General features: G+C 40.1%; 1 pseudogene; it reads left to right on the plus strand.

Moving 5' to 3' along the window:
• Positions 1 to 223: 223 nt before the first annotated feature.
• LOC102416991 lies at positions 224 to 482 on the plus strand (annotated as a pseudogene).
• The last annotated feature ends 13,640 nt before the right edge of the window (positions 483 to 14,122 follow it).

The following is a 14,122-nucleotide window of genomic DNA, read 5'->3' on the forward strand; positions in this document are numbered from 1 at the left end:
TTCAGACTGAAAGAACCTGTTAAATACAAAACAGGATTAAAAAAGATTCATACCTAGACACATTGTGAAATTTCAGAACACCATGGATAAAGACAACACACTAAAAGCTTTTGGGAGGAGGGGTTAGGAGGAACAGGTTACTACAAACAAATTACAATTTTAGGGATCCATTGCCACCTGGAATGCAAGAAAGCAATGGGGTAGAGCAAAGCAGCTGTGGGAAATGTCTGGTGTTCTGGCCAGAGAAGTGGCCAGTGGTGCAGTGGAGCAGCCCAGGGACCACTTACACCTGAGACAGACTGCAGAACAGCACACCAAAGGTGGAAATCAAGTCAAACACAGACGGACAGAAGGACAGCCTCACTGAGCAATGAAGAGTGTCAGTTGTACCCAAGGCAGTCTAGCATTTGCAAATACCTGCGGAGAATTTTCAGGTGGAACTGAGACAGGCATTCTTAGCTGAGACACCAAGAGGTGGTTAAAGCAGTATTGGAACATCAAGACAAAGCAGTATTGAAACATCAACTTTTCTAAAGAGCTTTGTCTTAGTTTTCCAGGGCTGCTCTAATAATTCACCACAAACTGAATGGCTTAGTTAGTTACAGCATCGTCCCAAGAGACCAAAATTGCAAGTTCAATCTTAGGTCAGGCACATACAAGAATCAACCAATGAATGCATCAATAAGTGGAACAACGAATTGATGTTTCTCTCTCCCTCTCTCTCCCTCTCTGTCCCCCTCTTCCTCTTTCTCTTTTTTAAAAATGTATTTATTTATTTTTTCTTTTTTTTTATTCTTTTTAAAAAATATTATAATAAGTATTACAAAGGGTATTACATATGTGTCCTTCCCCCACCCCCCGCCCTTGACAATCCCCTGGCCTCCCTTACCCCCCAGTGTCTTATGTCCATTAGTTATGCTTATATGCATGCATACAAGTCCTTCGGTTGATCTCTTACTCCCCTCCCTTCTGCCCCCCAACCCTCTGAAGCCTTCCCACTGCAGTTTGACAATCAGTTTGAGGCAGCTCTGCCTCTGTATCTATTATTGTTCAAAAGTTTGTAATGGTCTTTATTATCCATGAATGAGTGAGATCATGTGGTATTTTTCCTTCATTGACTGGCTTATTTCACTTAGCATAATGCTCTCCAGTTCCATCCATGCTGTTGCAAATGGTAAGAGTTTCTTCTTTTTTACAGCAGCATAGTATTCCATCGTGTAGATGTACCACAGTTTTCTAATCCATTCATCTACTGATGGGCACTTAGGCTGTTTCCAGATCTTAGCTATGGTGAATTGTGCTGCTATGAACATCTGGGTGCATATATCCTTTCTGATTGGTGTTTCTGGTTTCTTGGGATATATTCCTAGAAGTGGGATCACAGGGTCAAATGGGAGTTCCATTTCCAGCTTTTTGAGGAAACTCCATACTGTCTTCCATAGTGGTTGCACCAGTCTGCATTCCCACCAGCAGTGCACAAGTGTTCCTTTTTCTCCACATCCTCTCCAGCACTTGTCGTTTGTTGATTTGTTGATGATGGCCATTCTGACAGGTGTGAGATGGTACCTCATTGTTGTTTTGATTTGCATCTCTCGGATGATTAGTGACTTTGAGCATGTTTTCATATGTCTCTTGGCTTTCTGAATGTCCTCTTTTGAAAGGTGTCTATTTAGATCCTTTGCCCATTTTTTGATTGGATTGTTTATCTTCTTTTTGTTAAGTTGTATGAGTTCCCTATAAATTTTGGAGATTAGGCCCTTATCAGATATGACGTTGGCAAAAATGTTTTCCCACGCAGTGGGTTTTCTTGTTGTTTTGTTGATTGTTTCTTTTGCTGTGCAGAAGCTTTTTATTTTGATGTAGTCCCATTTGTTCATTTTCTCTTTAGTTTCAACTGCCCTAGGAGCTGTATCATTGAAGAAATTGTTTTGGCATATGTCTGAGATTTTGTTGCCTTTGGATTCTTCTAGAATTTTTATGGTTTCCTGTCGTACATTTAAGTCCTTTATCCATTTTGAGTTTATTCTTGTGTATGGTGTAAGTTGGTGGTCTAGTTTCATTTTCTTGCATATATCTGTCCAATTTTCCCAACACCATTTATTGAAGAGACTATCTTGCCTCCATTGTATGTTCTTGCCTCCTTTGTCAAATATTAATTGAGCATATTGGGTTGGGCTAATTTCTGGACTCTCTATTCTATTCCACTGATCTATATGTCTGTTCTTGTGCCAGTACCAGGCAGTTTTGAGGACAGTGGCTTTGTAATACAGCTTGATATCTGGCATTGAGATCCCACCTACTTTGTTCTTTCTCAGGATCGCTGTAGCTATTCGGGGTCTTTTTTTATTCCAGATGAATTTTTGGAGAGTTCGTTCTAGATCTTTGAAGTAGGCCATTGGTATTTTAATGGGAAGTGCGTTGAATTTATAAATTGCTTTGGGTAATATGGACATTTTAATGATGTTGATTCTACCAATCCAAGAACATGGTATGTTCTTCCATCTCTTTATGTCTTCCTCTATCTCTTTTTTCAATGTCCTATAGTTTTCTGAGTAGAGGTCTTTTACCTCTTTAGTTAAGTTTATTCCTAGGTATATTAATTTTTTTGGTGCGATGGTAAATGGGATTGTTTTTATAATCTCTCTTTCTGCAAGTTCACTATTGGTGTATAGAAATGCCTCAGATTTCTTGGGGTTAATTTTGTATCCTGCTACATTGATGCAAGTTTGTTTTAACATTCTAAAATAATCAATGTAATTCAGTACATGAACAGAAAAAAAAGGAGAAAAACCATATAATGATCTCAATAGACACAGAAAATGCATTTAATAAAACATAATAATGCTCAGAAAAAATTCTCAACAAATTTAAAATAGAAGGGAACTTTATTAATCTTACAAAAGGTATCTACAAAAAAAAAAAGAAGAACAAAACCCTACAGTTGGCACATTTAATGGTGAAATACTGAATACTTTCCCCCTATGGTGCCAGTGCAACTCTGTGGAAGAAAGTTGTTTTTTTCCAACATATGAGGGTAGAATTATTGTATATCCATATAGGAAAAAAATCCTCAAAAAGTTGATTTCCTACCTTGACAACATATTAAAAAATTCATTTAAGGTGACTCTTAAGTGTAAATGTTACATTGAAATATTTTAATTTCTAGAAGAAAACATAGGGGAACACCTTCCTGACCTTAGGGTAGATAAAGATTTCTTAACTAGAACAGAAAAAAAATAACCATAAAAGAATAAAAATGGCCGAAACCGGTTTGGCTCAGTGGATAGAGCGTCGGCCTGCGGACTGAAAGGTCCCAGGTTCGATTCCGGTCAAGGGCATGTACCTGGGTTGAGGGCACATCCCCAATAGGAGATGTGCAGGAGGTAGCTGATCGATGTTTCTCTCTCATCGATGTTTCTAGCTCTCTATCTCTCTCCCTTTCTCTCTACAAAAAATCAATAAAAATATGTTAAAAAAAGAATAAAAACATAATTGGACTTAATATAAATTAAGAACTTTTATTAAAAATATGTTTGAGAGTAAACAGGCAAGTCACAGACTAGGATATTTTGTCTATCTATGACAAAGACAGGTAAAGAATGTATAAAGAACTCATGCAAATCAGATAAAATTAAAAAAAAACCACACAAATAATTTAAAGATCGGGCAAAAGGCTTGAACAAGTATCACACAAAAGAGAATATCCAAATAGCTAATAAGCATATGGAAAGATGGTTAACATCATTATTCATCAGGAAAATAAAAATTAAAACCACAAGAAACTATCCTCTATCTACCAGAAAGTCTAAAATGTAAAAGACTAAAAACACTGAGTATTGGGAAGGATGGGAAGCAGGTGGAACTCTCATACAATTGCTGGTGGGAGTGTAACTTTAGAAAACTATTAAGCAGTGTCTATTAAAGCTAAACATATACCTACTCTATGACTCAGCAATTCTACTCTAGGTGTATGACCAAAAGAAATGAGTATGTATGCCCAATGAAAGACATATACAAGAATGTAATAGCAACGTTATTCATTACTGTAAAAAAACTAGAAACAACTCAAATGTCCATCAATGGGAGAATGGATTACTAATCTATTGCATATTAATATAATGTAATACAAAGCAATAATAAAAAAGAATTAACTGATACACACAACAATATGAATGAATGAAGATATTAGGTTGAGCAAAGGAAGACATAAAATAGTTTGATTTCATTTATACTACATTCAAGAATAGGCAAAATGAATTAATGTTGACAGAAGTCAGAATGATTACCCCTGGGATAGGTGGGTGAGTGGGTGAAGTGGCAAGAGAGGACTTTCTGAGGAAATGAGAGTGTTTTATACTTTGATCTGGATGGTGGCTGCTCAGATGTATACATATGTAAAAATCATTGAGCTGTACACTTCAGATTTGTATGCTTTCCTACCTCATATCTATTTTAGACATAAAGATGCTAAAATTTAATAATAAAATTAAAAATTAGCCACATTTTCCCAATCAGACTGGCAAAGATTAAATTGTATAAATAGGCATTTAGGGAAAGAAAGTGGAATGCAAAACAGTACACATTTTGAAGGACAATTTAGCAATATTCATCAGAATCTTAATATACCTATACTTTGACTCAGTAATTTAACTCTTAGCAACTTACCCAATTAGAATAGTCACATAAGTACTCAAAGATATATGTGTGAAGACAGTCACAGAATCATTATTTATAAAAGAAAAAGATTGGGGGGAAAGACATGTCCATCAATAAGAGAAGAGTTAGACAATTTTTTTAAATCCATGAAATATTTTATAGCTATTAAAAAGCTCGAGGTACATAATATATTTTCATCTACTAGAAATGAGACTAAGAACTGGGTAAACAAAGATAGGCAAGCTCAGTCTTACGGCCTCCATTCTACCACATATCCAGTCACTTATACACTCTTTATCTCTGTTTCTTTATTAGTGAAATGGAGTTATAATATTATTCCTCCTCACCCATCTCATAAGTGAGAATCAAATGTAAGAAACCCTTTGAAGCCCAAGCTGGTTTGGCTCAGTGGATAAAACATCGGCCTGTGGACTGAAAGGTCCTCGGTTCGATTCCAGTCGAAGGCACATGCCCAGGTTGCATGTTCGATCCCCAGTAGGGGATGTGCAGGGGGCAGCCAATCAATGATTCTCTCTCATCATTGATGTTTCTCTCTCTCCCTCTCCCTTCCTCACTAAGGTCAGTCCCCAACCTATCAAAAGTTTGGGACCCCTGATTCAGATGGAAATAGGCATTAAGTCAACATTTCCCCTTTCATAGGTAAAGCCTGGGCTGAATCCTGTTAATGGTAGCAGGCCATCAGGTTTGGCTTTGATCTGTCTTGGCTTATGTAGGGAGCGGCTATAGGTTAAGCCTTGGACTGACCTGTTGGCAAAGCCACAAACAAGTCCCAGCTTAGAGGGCACAGCCCTCTTAGCATAACTAGGCTTGACCTTATCACACTCCGTAGATCTTATCTGGATAGCTAATGGGCTGAGGGAGATGTAGCAAGTGCTGCCAGAATAAGTGAAACTCACAAGAACATTGTAACTATGGTGACCACTACCTTGTTTACCTCTGGCTATAAAATAAAGGCTCAGCTTGCCTCTGGATCTCTCTCTGTGGTCTCAGCCAGGCACAGGAAGATCCACCTAGACTCAGCTTATTCTCTCTATCTGTCTTTTCTACATCCTTTGCCACCCCACCTCAGGCTCACCAAAACCTTGGCTGTGATGGCACGGCACATGTGGCGCTCAACTCGGGGCCTGAGTTCAGGGGAACTGCAGTTGTCAGGTGAAAGGACGCTCCAGTGAAGCACGTGCAGAAAGTAAAAAGGAAGGCAAGGAGCGAAGTTTAGTGATAACTAGGTGTAAAACATGGGAAATTCAGGATCGCAGGAAAAGAATTATACGTATCCATGCTTAAGGCTATGCTCCAAGCACGGGGCTATTCTGTGAGGTATGAACAGATTTTCGATTTGTTGGATTTTGTAAGTAAAACCTGCCCATGGTTTCCTGAGAAAGGAAAGGTAAATGTAGAGACATGGGAGAAGGTAGGAAAACAACTTAGAGATCGTTATATAGCTGAAGGTCCAGGGGGAATTCCTCTCTCTACTTTCAGCCTGTGGTCCCTGATTTGGGACTGCCTAGAGCCCACTCCTGAAAGGGAATGGATGAATGTGGCAGGGGAACTAAGATGGATAGTGGAAGGTTACCAGAGGCTTAATATTGTCTCAAAGGCTTGTCTCTCACCTGGAGACTACTTATTATGGAAGTATTATATTCGTGTATGTGCTGACATTGGACCAGCCTACGTTCAAGGAGCAGTATTAGCTGCCACATTAAAGGAGGTGTTACTCGCTGGTCAGCAGAAAAAGAAAGGGGGCTGCTTTAACTGTGGCAACCAATGCCCCCTAGGCAGGGAAACTTCAAACGGGGCCAACCCCGGCCCCACCAAACAGTAGGGGCCTTATCCTTAACCCCACTGCAGCCTTTCCAGCCGGCTCAGTAAATCTTTATCATGCCACCCCAGGAAGCACAGGATTGGCAAGTTCTTCCTGGGATGATAGATCAGGACTCAGGCAATAGTGGAAAGCGCCAATCCTACTCTTAAAATGCAATTACAAAAACAAAAAAATAGGGAGAAGAATGTTATGTGTTAAACTTTTTGAATTACAATGCAGAGGGTTGTATAGCAGCCGAAAGGCCCGGTGGAAGGATGCACAAACCAGACAAGAGTTTTACCAGATTCAGTAATGATGTGGGGAAGAGGTTGTGTTTTGTATCTTTCCAGAGGAGCGCAGCCTATTTGAGGGCCAGAGCATTATGTGTGTCACCACAATGGATCCAGAGAAGCTCCTTGTCCCTTTGTTCAAAAGACTGAGAGTTGCCCCGATGACAGCAATATGGAAAAGGAAGATGACGAAGGCTACACAAGGGACCGAGGTGTCAACATGGGGTCAGCTGAAGAAGTTAACAACTGAGGCCCAGCAGATGGTAGAAAAGCAAAATGTGGCTGCTACTCCCTCAATCATGTTTCTGGCTATGCTAGCATTGGTTAGCTGCCAGTCTTCTGCAAAGTCTTGCGCAGCCAAGTCCGAGGACTCTGAGTAAATCAGCAAAAGAAACTTTCATTTAGTAGAAAAATGTTACTGTAGTTTGATTTTTCACTTATTGCTCTGTTGCATTGGCATTGTTTTGTTAATAGCCAGAGCTTTATGTTTAAGTTTTAAAATGATAACATTTCTGTAGTTTGGGTTTTGCATGGCATTGTTTTGTTATTGTTTTAATAGCCAGAGTTTTGTTCTTGATGCTTAAGTTTTACTTTCATTATGGTAGCTTAAAAATAAAAAAGGGTAAAAAAAATAATAATAAAATAAAATAAAAAAATAAAAAAGGGTGAGATGTAGGAAGTGGCTATAGGGTTAAGCCTGGGACTGACCTGTTGGCAAAGCCACAAACAAGTCCCAGCTTAGAGGGCACAGCCCTCTTAGAATAATTAGGCTTGACCTTATGATGCTCCCTAGATCTTATCTGGGTAGCTAATGGGCTGAGGGAGATGTGGCAAGTGCTGCCAGAACAAGTGAAACTCACAAGAACATTGTAACTATGGTGACCACTACCTTGTTTACCTCTGGCTATAAAATAAAGGCTCAGCTTGCCGTCTGGATCTCTCTCTCTGTGGCCTTAGCCAGGCACAGGAAGATCCACCTAGACCAGGGGTGGGCAAACTCCCTAGATCTTATCTGGGTAGCTAATGGGCTGAGGGAGATGTAGCAAGTGCTGCCAGAACAAGTGAAACTCACAAGAACATTGTAACTATGGTGACCACTACCTTGTTTACCTCTGGCTATAAAATAAAGGCTCAGCTTGCCGTCTGGATCTCTCTCTCTGTGGCCTTAGCCAGGCACAGGAAGATCCACCTAGACTCAGCTTATTCTCTCTGTCTTTTCTACATCCTTCGCCACCCCCACTTAGACTCACCGAACCCTTGGCTGAGCGGCCTGGCACAGCTTATGGTCTCCCCTCACTGCAGGAGTCAAATGGGCTGGTAAAGTAGTACAAATGGTGTCCCCATTTACTCAACCCCAACTGGAGCCAAAGAACATTCAATGAAAAGAACAATGTGATTGCCAGTTTGTAGACAAACATGAACCCAGTTTAGCTTTAAGGACTTTAGCTGTTGGAAAACACCATCTCCTGGGCAGCTGCTGTGGCAACTGTCCCCAATTAACTTACCAGAGTCTCAAAAATAGAAGGCAACCTCTGTTCTGTTATATAATAAACAGTTCTTTATTTGAAATGACAATATTTACTTCTCCTATAGTGAACTCCAACAGCCTACAAGCAGTGGGCAAACAGTAGAAATGCCTAAAATGGAAACTTGAGAAAGCAGTTTAGCTAGTAGTTTACTCTAACTTCCTAACTTGACCAACAGGTAATTAGGAGATCCCCACCATGTTTCTCTCACATTTTATCTAGTTTTTACAGGATCATGGATTTCATGTGATTTTGTTACCACCAAGAATATCTTTCTTGTTTTGGTGAGTCTTGAAACATGCAAAACAGATGTGAAGTAGTGAGTTCTCCAATACATGTGTGTTCAAGCAGAGCTGGGGGTTGTCTCATCTGAGGGATTCTACTTAGAGTGGCAGGTTCAACTAATAACTTCTTGGCCTCTTCCAACAGTGAAGAGTCTGGTGTCTATATTCCCATGATCTCATTTTCAAATGGCTTTTTTTTTTAAAGGGAGAAAAAAAGAATAAATTATGATTATGAACCTTGTCCATTATTTAATCTCCCTCTTAAAAGCAAGGAGCTGTGACTTATGTGGTTGCGTTCTTTATTGTAAAAACCCTTTCTATACCTTTATAAGCAACAAATGCTCACTATTTGCAGCATAGAAAACCACTTGTAACTTCCTCTTAGATTTTATTTTCTACTCCTTTTATCACATTGTGGCAACTCTCCAGAGCATTTCCATTTCTTGCAAATCTTGGGGGAAGGGGATTCAACTGGGTTACACTATTCTAAAGGGGTCGTGCACATTGAGAGATGTCTAAAAACGGTTTGGTTTTTTAAGTGGCATTCAGAAGGCAATACTGGCTCCTTGTTTTCCCTCATGCTCCTATGTACTGTTGTTTGGCCAATGAGATTTACTTACTTGTAAAAAATATATATTTTTGTTGATTTCAGAAGGAAGGAAGAGGGAGAGAGTGATAGAAACATCAATGATGGAAATCATTGATTGGCTGCCTCCTGCACACCCCCTACTGGAGATCCAGCATGTGCCCTGATCAGGAATCAAACCAGGACATCCTGGTTCACAGGCTTAATTTTTGTTACTGGTGCTTGGGTTTTCTTCAGAGATTTTCCTTTCTTGTTTCATTTTCCTGGTCTGGTGTCACTTCCCTGCTAAGCCATTCAGGAGGACAAATAATTTCCTATCTAATTACTTAAGGAGGACACATAATTTCCTACCTAATTACTAGCTAGAAACACTTTAATTCCTACAAAATTCTTCAGAAACCCAGCAGCCTCCTTCCTAGTAAAAACCTAACCTAAAAGTCCTCTTTCAAAAATCATATAAAGAAAAGTAAATTCTGGTTAGGTCAACGTTTGGAGTTTAAACTTTATTCCCACTGATAGAACCTTTCTTTTTTATGCTTCTACCTCATGCAGAGTGAACGTTTATTCTCAAAGAATAGCCCAGTAACAGCGTGCATTAAAATCACCTGGGGTGCTTGTTAAAATGCAGATGCCCGGGTCCCATTTTAAACCTAGGGAATCACAATCTCTAGGTGTAGAGCCCAGTTAGCAGCATTTTTTACAAGTGCCTCAGGTCATTTGCGTGCCCCCTAAACTTTGTGAAGCACTGCCCTCAAGATTAAACAAATCCTTAATTTTCTGGAATGTCTAGTATTTCTTCTTCTAAATAAACCAAAGAAAGAATTGTAAGCATTGAAGGTACAGGCCAAATCTTGTCATAGAATCTGTATTCTATGGTAACCCTGTTTATGAACACAGAGTAGCTTCTCTGTGGGACAGTTAAGCTGTAGTAATTACCTCAGGGTTCTGTAATCTGTATGGCTCCTCCCACATGACATTTGCACCAACTAAGACTATGGCTGATTTCCAGGATGGAAGAACTACCAGACCTTTGTGGACTGAGGCACTTTGTTACATTTTCTTTTTCTTGGTAATTTAAAAGACATTTATCACAATCTTGAACCTGAATTATAGAGTCTAAATTAAGGAGAATAACATTTTATCAGGGCTCACTGAGTCCAAATCACTTTAATCATTGATCTCTTTATGGAAAATTGCTTTTTAGGTAAATTGGAAAGGATCTTGGATAAATAGCTCTTATCTCCAAACTGCCTCTGACTTATAATTTCATGGGCAAATTATACAATCTCTTTGTCATATTTTTCTAATAGGGATAATCACTCTATAATAAGTATAATACCTCCCAAAGTTGCAAGAAGATGAATGCGATCAGGCTTGTAAAATGTTAAAGGTTCTTGAGTGAGGGATCCTATAAAACATGTAAATTATTAGTATTCCTTTTATAGGCCTTCAATGAATTGTCGGCCTGTCAAGGATGAACCTGCCTCTTGAAATATTCCACCTCCTGTTTTTCAGACTTACTGGAATGACACGATCTGCTCTTAAATTTTCCTGGAATATTTTGGGGAACTTTAAAATTTAGTCAAAAAACAAAACAAAGCAACACTACCTCCCTGCCCCCTCCCCAAGCATACATGCACTCCTAAGACTAGAGTGTCTGCATCTTTATCCAGACTTTGTATTGACTAGATTGATTGGACTTACTAAACCATATGAATCATCAAAGCCTCAAGTCTTTGGGTTAGCTAAAGTATCTAAAGTCCACTAGCTTATTAGCAGTAAACTCTAATGTAGGAAAATGACTAGAAATAAATTATTTACTTGATGTCATTCTTGGTTGTGAAATCATCCTACCTATCTATAGCTCCAGTGCTATTGTGCCGACTGTTTTTTTTTTACATTTTTGCTCACCCCAAATTAAGGATTTTTGAGAATCTGACTAGAAATAAAACCAACACCTATCTGCATATTACAATCATTAAGTCCCTTAGTAATGAGGAACCCCTAGTTGGCTCCAGAGGATGTTTGAAGACTGTTCCAATGTTTTCAATTTGCAGGGGAGAAGGAGTTTTTAAATATCATTGAGTTTACTGTTTGAATATGATTATCATACACAATTGCCATGTTTTCTAAAGTTCATTTTACAGGGACAAACATGTAACTTTTATGTAAAAGAAGAAACAATTAAAATCTGGGATATATGATAAAGAGGTAAAATGGGTTGACAGATGTAAAGAAAAATAAGGAAGGCATGCATGTCAGGTTTGGTGAGGCTGCTCCTCTTGGACAGTAGATTCATATGGAATAAAATGTTTCTGGAACTGAGTAAATGACAAACCACTATTGAGAATTTCCTTGCAGAGTTTCATGAAAGAAAAATATTTATATCCATCTTGACAGTGGCTAAAAAGAGGTCTAGGGATAGTTCAGCGGCTTGGGTTTGGTTGACTTCATTTTTTGAACAAATTTGAGGATTAAACATTTACAAATTTTCCTAATATTTTGTGAACAAGGAAGTGAGATATTAGCACTTTTCCCCCCTAGTGTTGTATCTACCATTATAGCATTGTCAGTTAGCCTTAACTTGAAGCTTTATGGAAGAATCGATGTATTTTGATTTGAGAGTTCCCTCCACGTGGTAAAAATAAAATGCGAAATTTCAGTAACTGGCATGAAAAAAAATCTTAGTAGTACTCAGGAAGTTTTCAGAAACTAGAGCTTTTACATAATATGAAAATTTTAATGTTTTGAAGGCTCAGTAAATTATGTAGTGTACAAGAGTGAAGTCTAAATTACCCACTCAGAAGGGTAACCGTATAGCCCACATGTCTGGACCCATGTATGCAGATGGACAGATACACTTCATTTCTCCTGGGAAGCTGAGTTCTAAAAAGCTATCACTCAGAACAGACCATTTTACGATTGCATGAAAAGAAAAGGAAAGATGACAGAGTTGCTATAAAAATGAAAGGCCTTTGGAGTATTAACAGCTGAAAACATTACAGCTTCAATGAAGATGTGAAACAAAAATCAGCTTAAAACTGCAAATTAAAAAAAAAAAAACTTACCAGAAGGTTTGAAGCATATGGACACCCACCCAGTTTGCAATGAGGGCAATGGGAGCCCCAGACTTTAGCTTATTAAAGATGACCTTTCCCCTCTCTAAAATTTCAAAGCTGACGTTTCAAGTGCTGAGCAGACTGTGTGCCATATGTAACATGACCTCAGCTCCACTCTGCCGGAGCACTGATGGCATCACTAATGAGAGGTGAAAGGTCCTTTTCTTGCAGCTTTTTCAGAAACCCACCAACTCTTGCCTGTGAAGTAAGACTCCCCCACCCCATCCCCCTTGATTTCAAGAGAACTGCATTTAATACACAGCCTCAAAACTCTTTTATTACCAGTCGACTTGCTTATAGCCACAGCCAAATGGCAGGATGTACAATCACATGCAGAAGAAAATATTTATTTTGACTCAGAAGGCAAAGGGATTAAGAGAACATTGTATTAACCTTGCCTTTCATCTATGTTTTAAAGGGAAATTCTCCAGAGGCATCCATTGAAGTTCCAATTTTTTTTTTTTTTATAAAGAGAATCAAAGACTTTTAGGAAACCAGGTGTGTGTTTATCTGAGGGGAGGAGAGAAGGGGAAGAAACCGTATTAGGAGGGAAAGGCAGCTTTCATAAAGCTGCTTTAGAGACTGCAAAACGATGTATGTACGGAATCTGTTACAGGCATTCCTACCAGCCAGCTCCTCCCCACCCCCACCCCTTTCTTTTCTGCTGCTTGGAAACAAAATAGCTTTTTCTCCACGCAGGTTGTTATCATATTCATGGCATGGTCAATTTCCGTTTGCCGAGAAAATATTTAGGCTGATCAAAGAAATTACAAAATCGGATGAATAGAAACAGACGTTCCCACAAGAGAAGCGTTTCTCAATGTGAAAAGGCAGGCGGATTGAAGCCCACCCAGTTACTCCTAGGAAATAGCTCTCTTGCCGAAGGCGGAACTGCAGGGCCACCTGGATTCTGCTGAAAGGGCGAGGGAAGAGTCACGACTCTCCAGGAAATTCCCATGGAGACTGGGGTTTGAGACTCTCAGGTGGCCGACCTGGGAGGAGGTGATCGGGCCCAGTATCTATTTACAAATCAGGAGGGCCTTTACCTACGTGCGTTAATACAGAGGACCTTTCACGACAGACGATGAGTGAGTTTGGGCTCCTTTTGTTTTGCTTTGCCTGGTTTGTTATAAGCATGGAAAGACAAGAACACATTATCCTTTGCAGATGACAGAGCAGTATGTGCTTTTGGAATGGAGGCATAGCAGTTTCTCCGGAATTAATATACATTCAGTTTTTAGATTCGTCTGTTTGGATGGGGAATAGTTGATAGTCTTCGGGACCCTCTGGTCTCCGAGTGTCCGCTCCGGCCAGTTGGTGACAGTAAATAAGACGGTTTTCTATCCTTTTGTTGTTCCTGGGCCGGGTGCCGCCAAACCAGGTGAGGCCACCTGCTTCGGTGCTTGGATGTGAAAAACAAAACAAAACAACACTGGCTGGCGTCGCAGTTTCCTTCTGCAGGAAACTGGAAAAAAGGGCTTCGCTCCCGGAAAGGGTGTTGGGATTCCAACTCCCCTCCCGCTCGCCTCGGGCAAAGGGGAGCACCTCGATCGCCCGGGGTGCGCCGCCAACCTTCCCGCTGTGCCCCGTTCTCCGAGGGAGAAAGCGAGGGAGGGATGGCCCTGAAGAAAGGCGACTATGGGGAGAGATAAAGGGGCTAAAGCAGGTTCCCTTCCTGCCAGACCCACCGGGCTACGCGGTGCTGGCCAGGCCGCGGCGGGGCAAGCGCTTCCCGGGCTGTGGGCTGAGGATCCGCGGGCCATCCTAGCCCCGAGCCGCCGCGCGCCCCTCACTCGGGCGGCTCTACCGGGCAGATTTTCTCTTCTTTTTGTTTGTTTG

This window comes from Myotis lucifugus, unplaced genomic scaffold, assembly GCF_000147115.1.
Source record: "Myotis lucifugus unplaced genomic scaffold, Myoluc2.0 scaffold_166, whole genome shotgun sequence".
Classification (NCBI taxonomy): Eukaryota; Metazoa; Chordata; class Mammalia; order Chiroptera; family Vespertilionidae; genus Myotis; species Myotis lucifugus.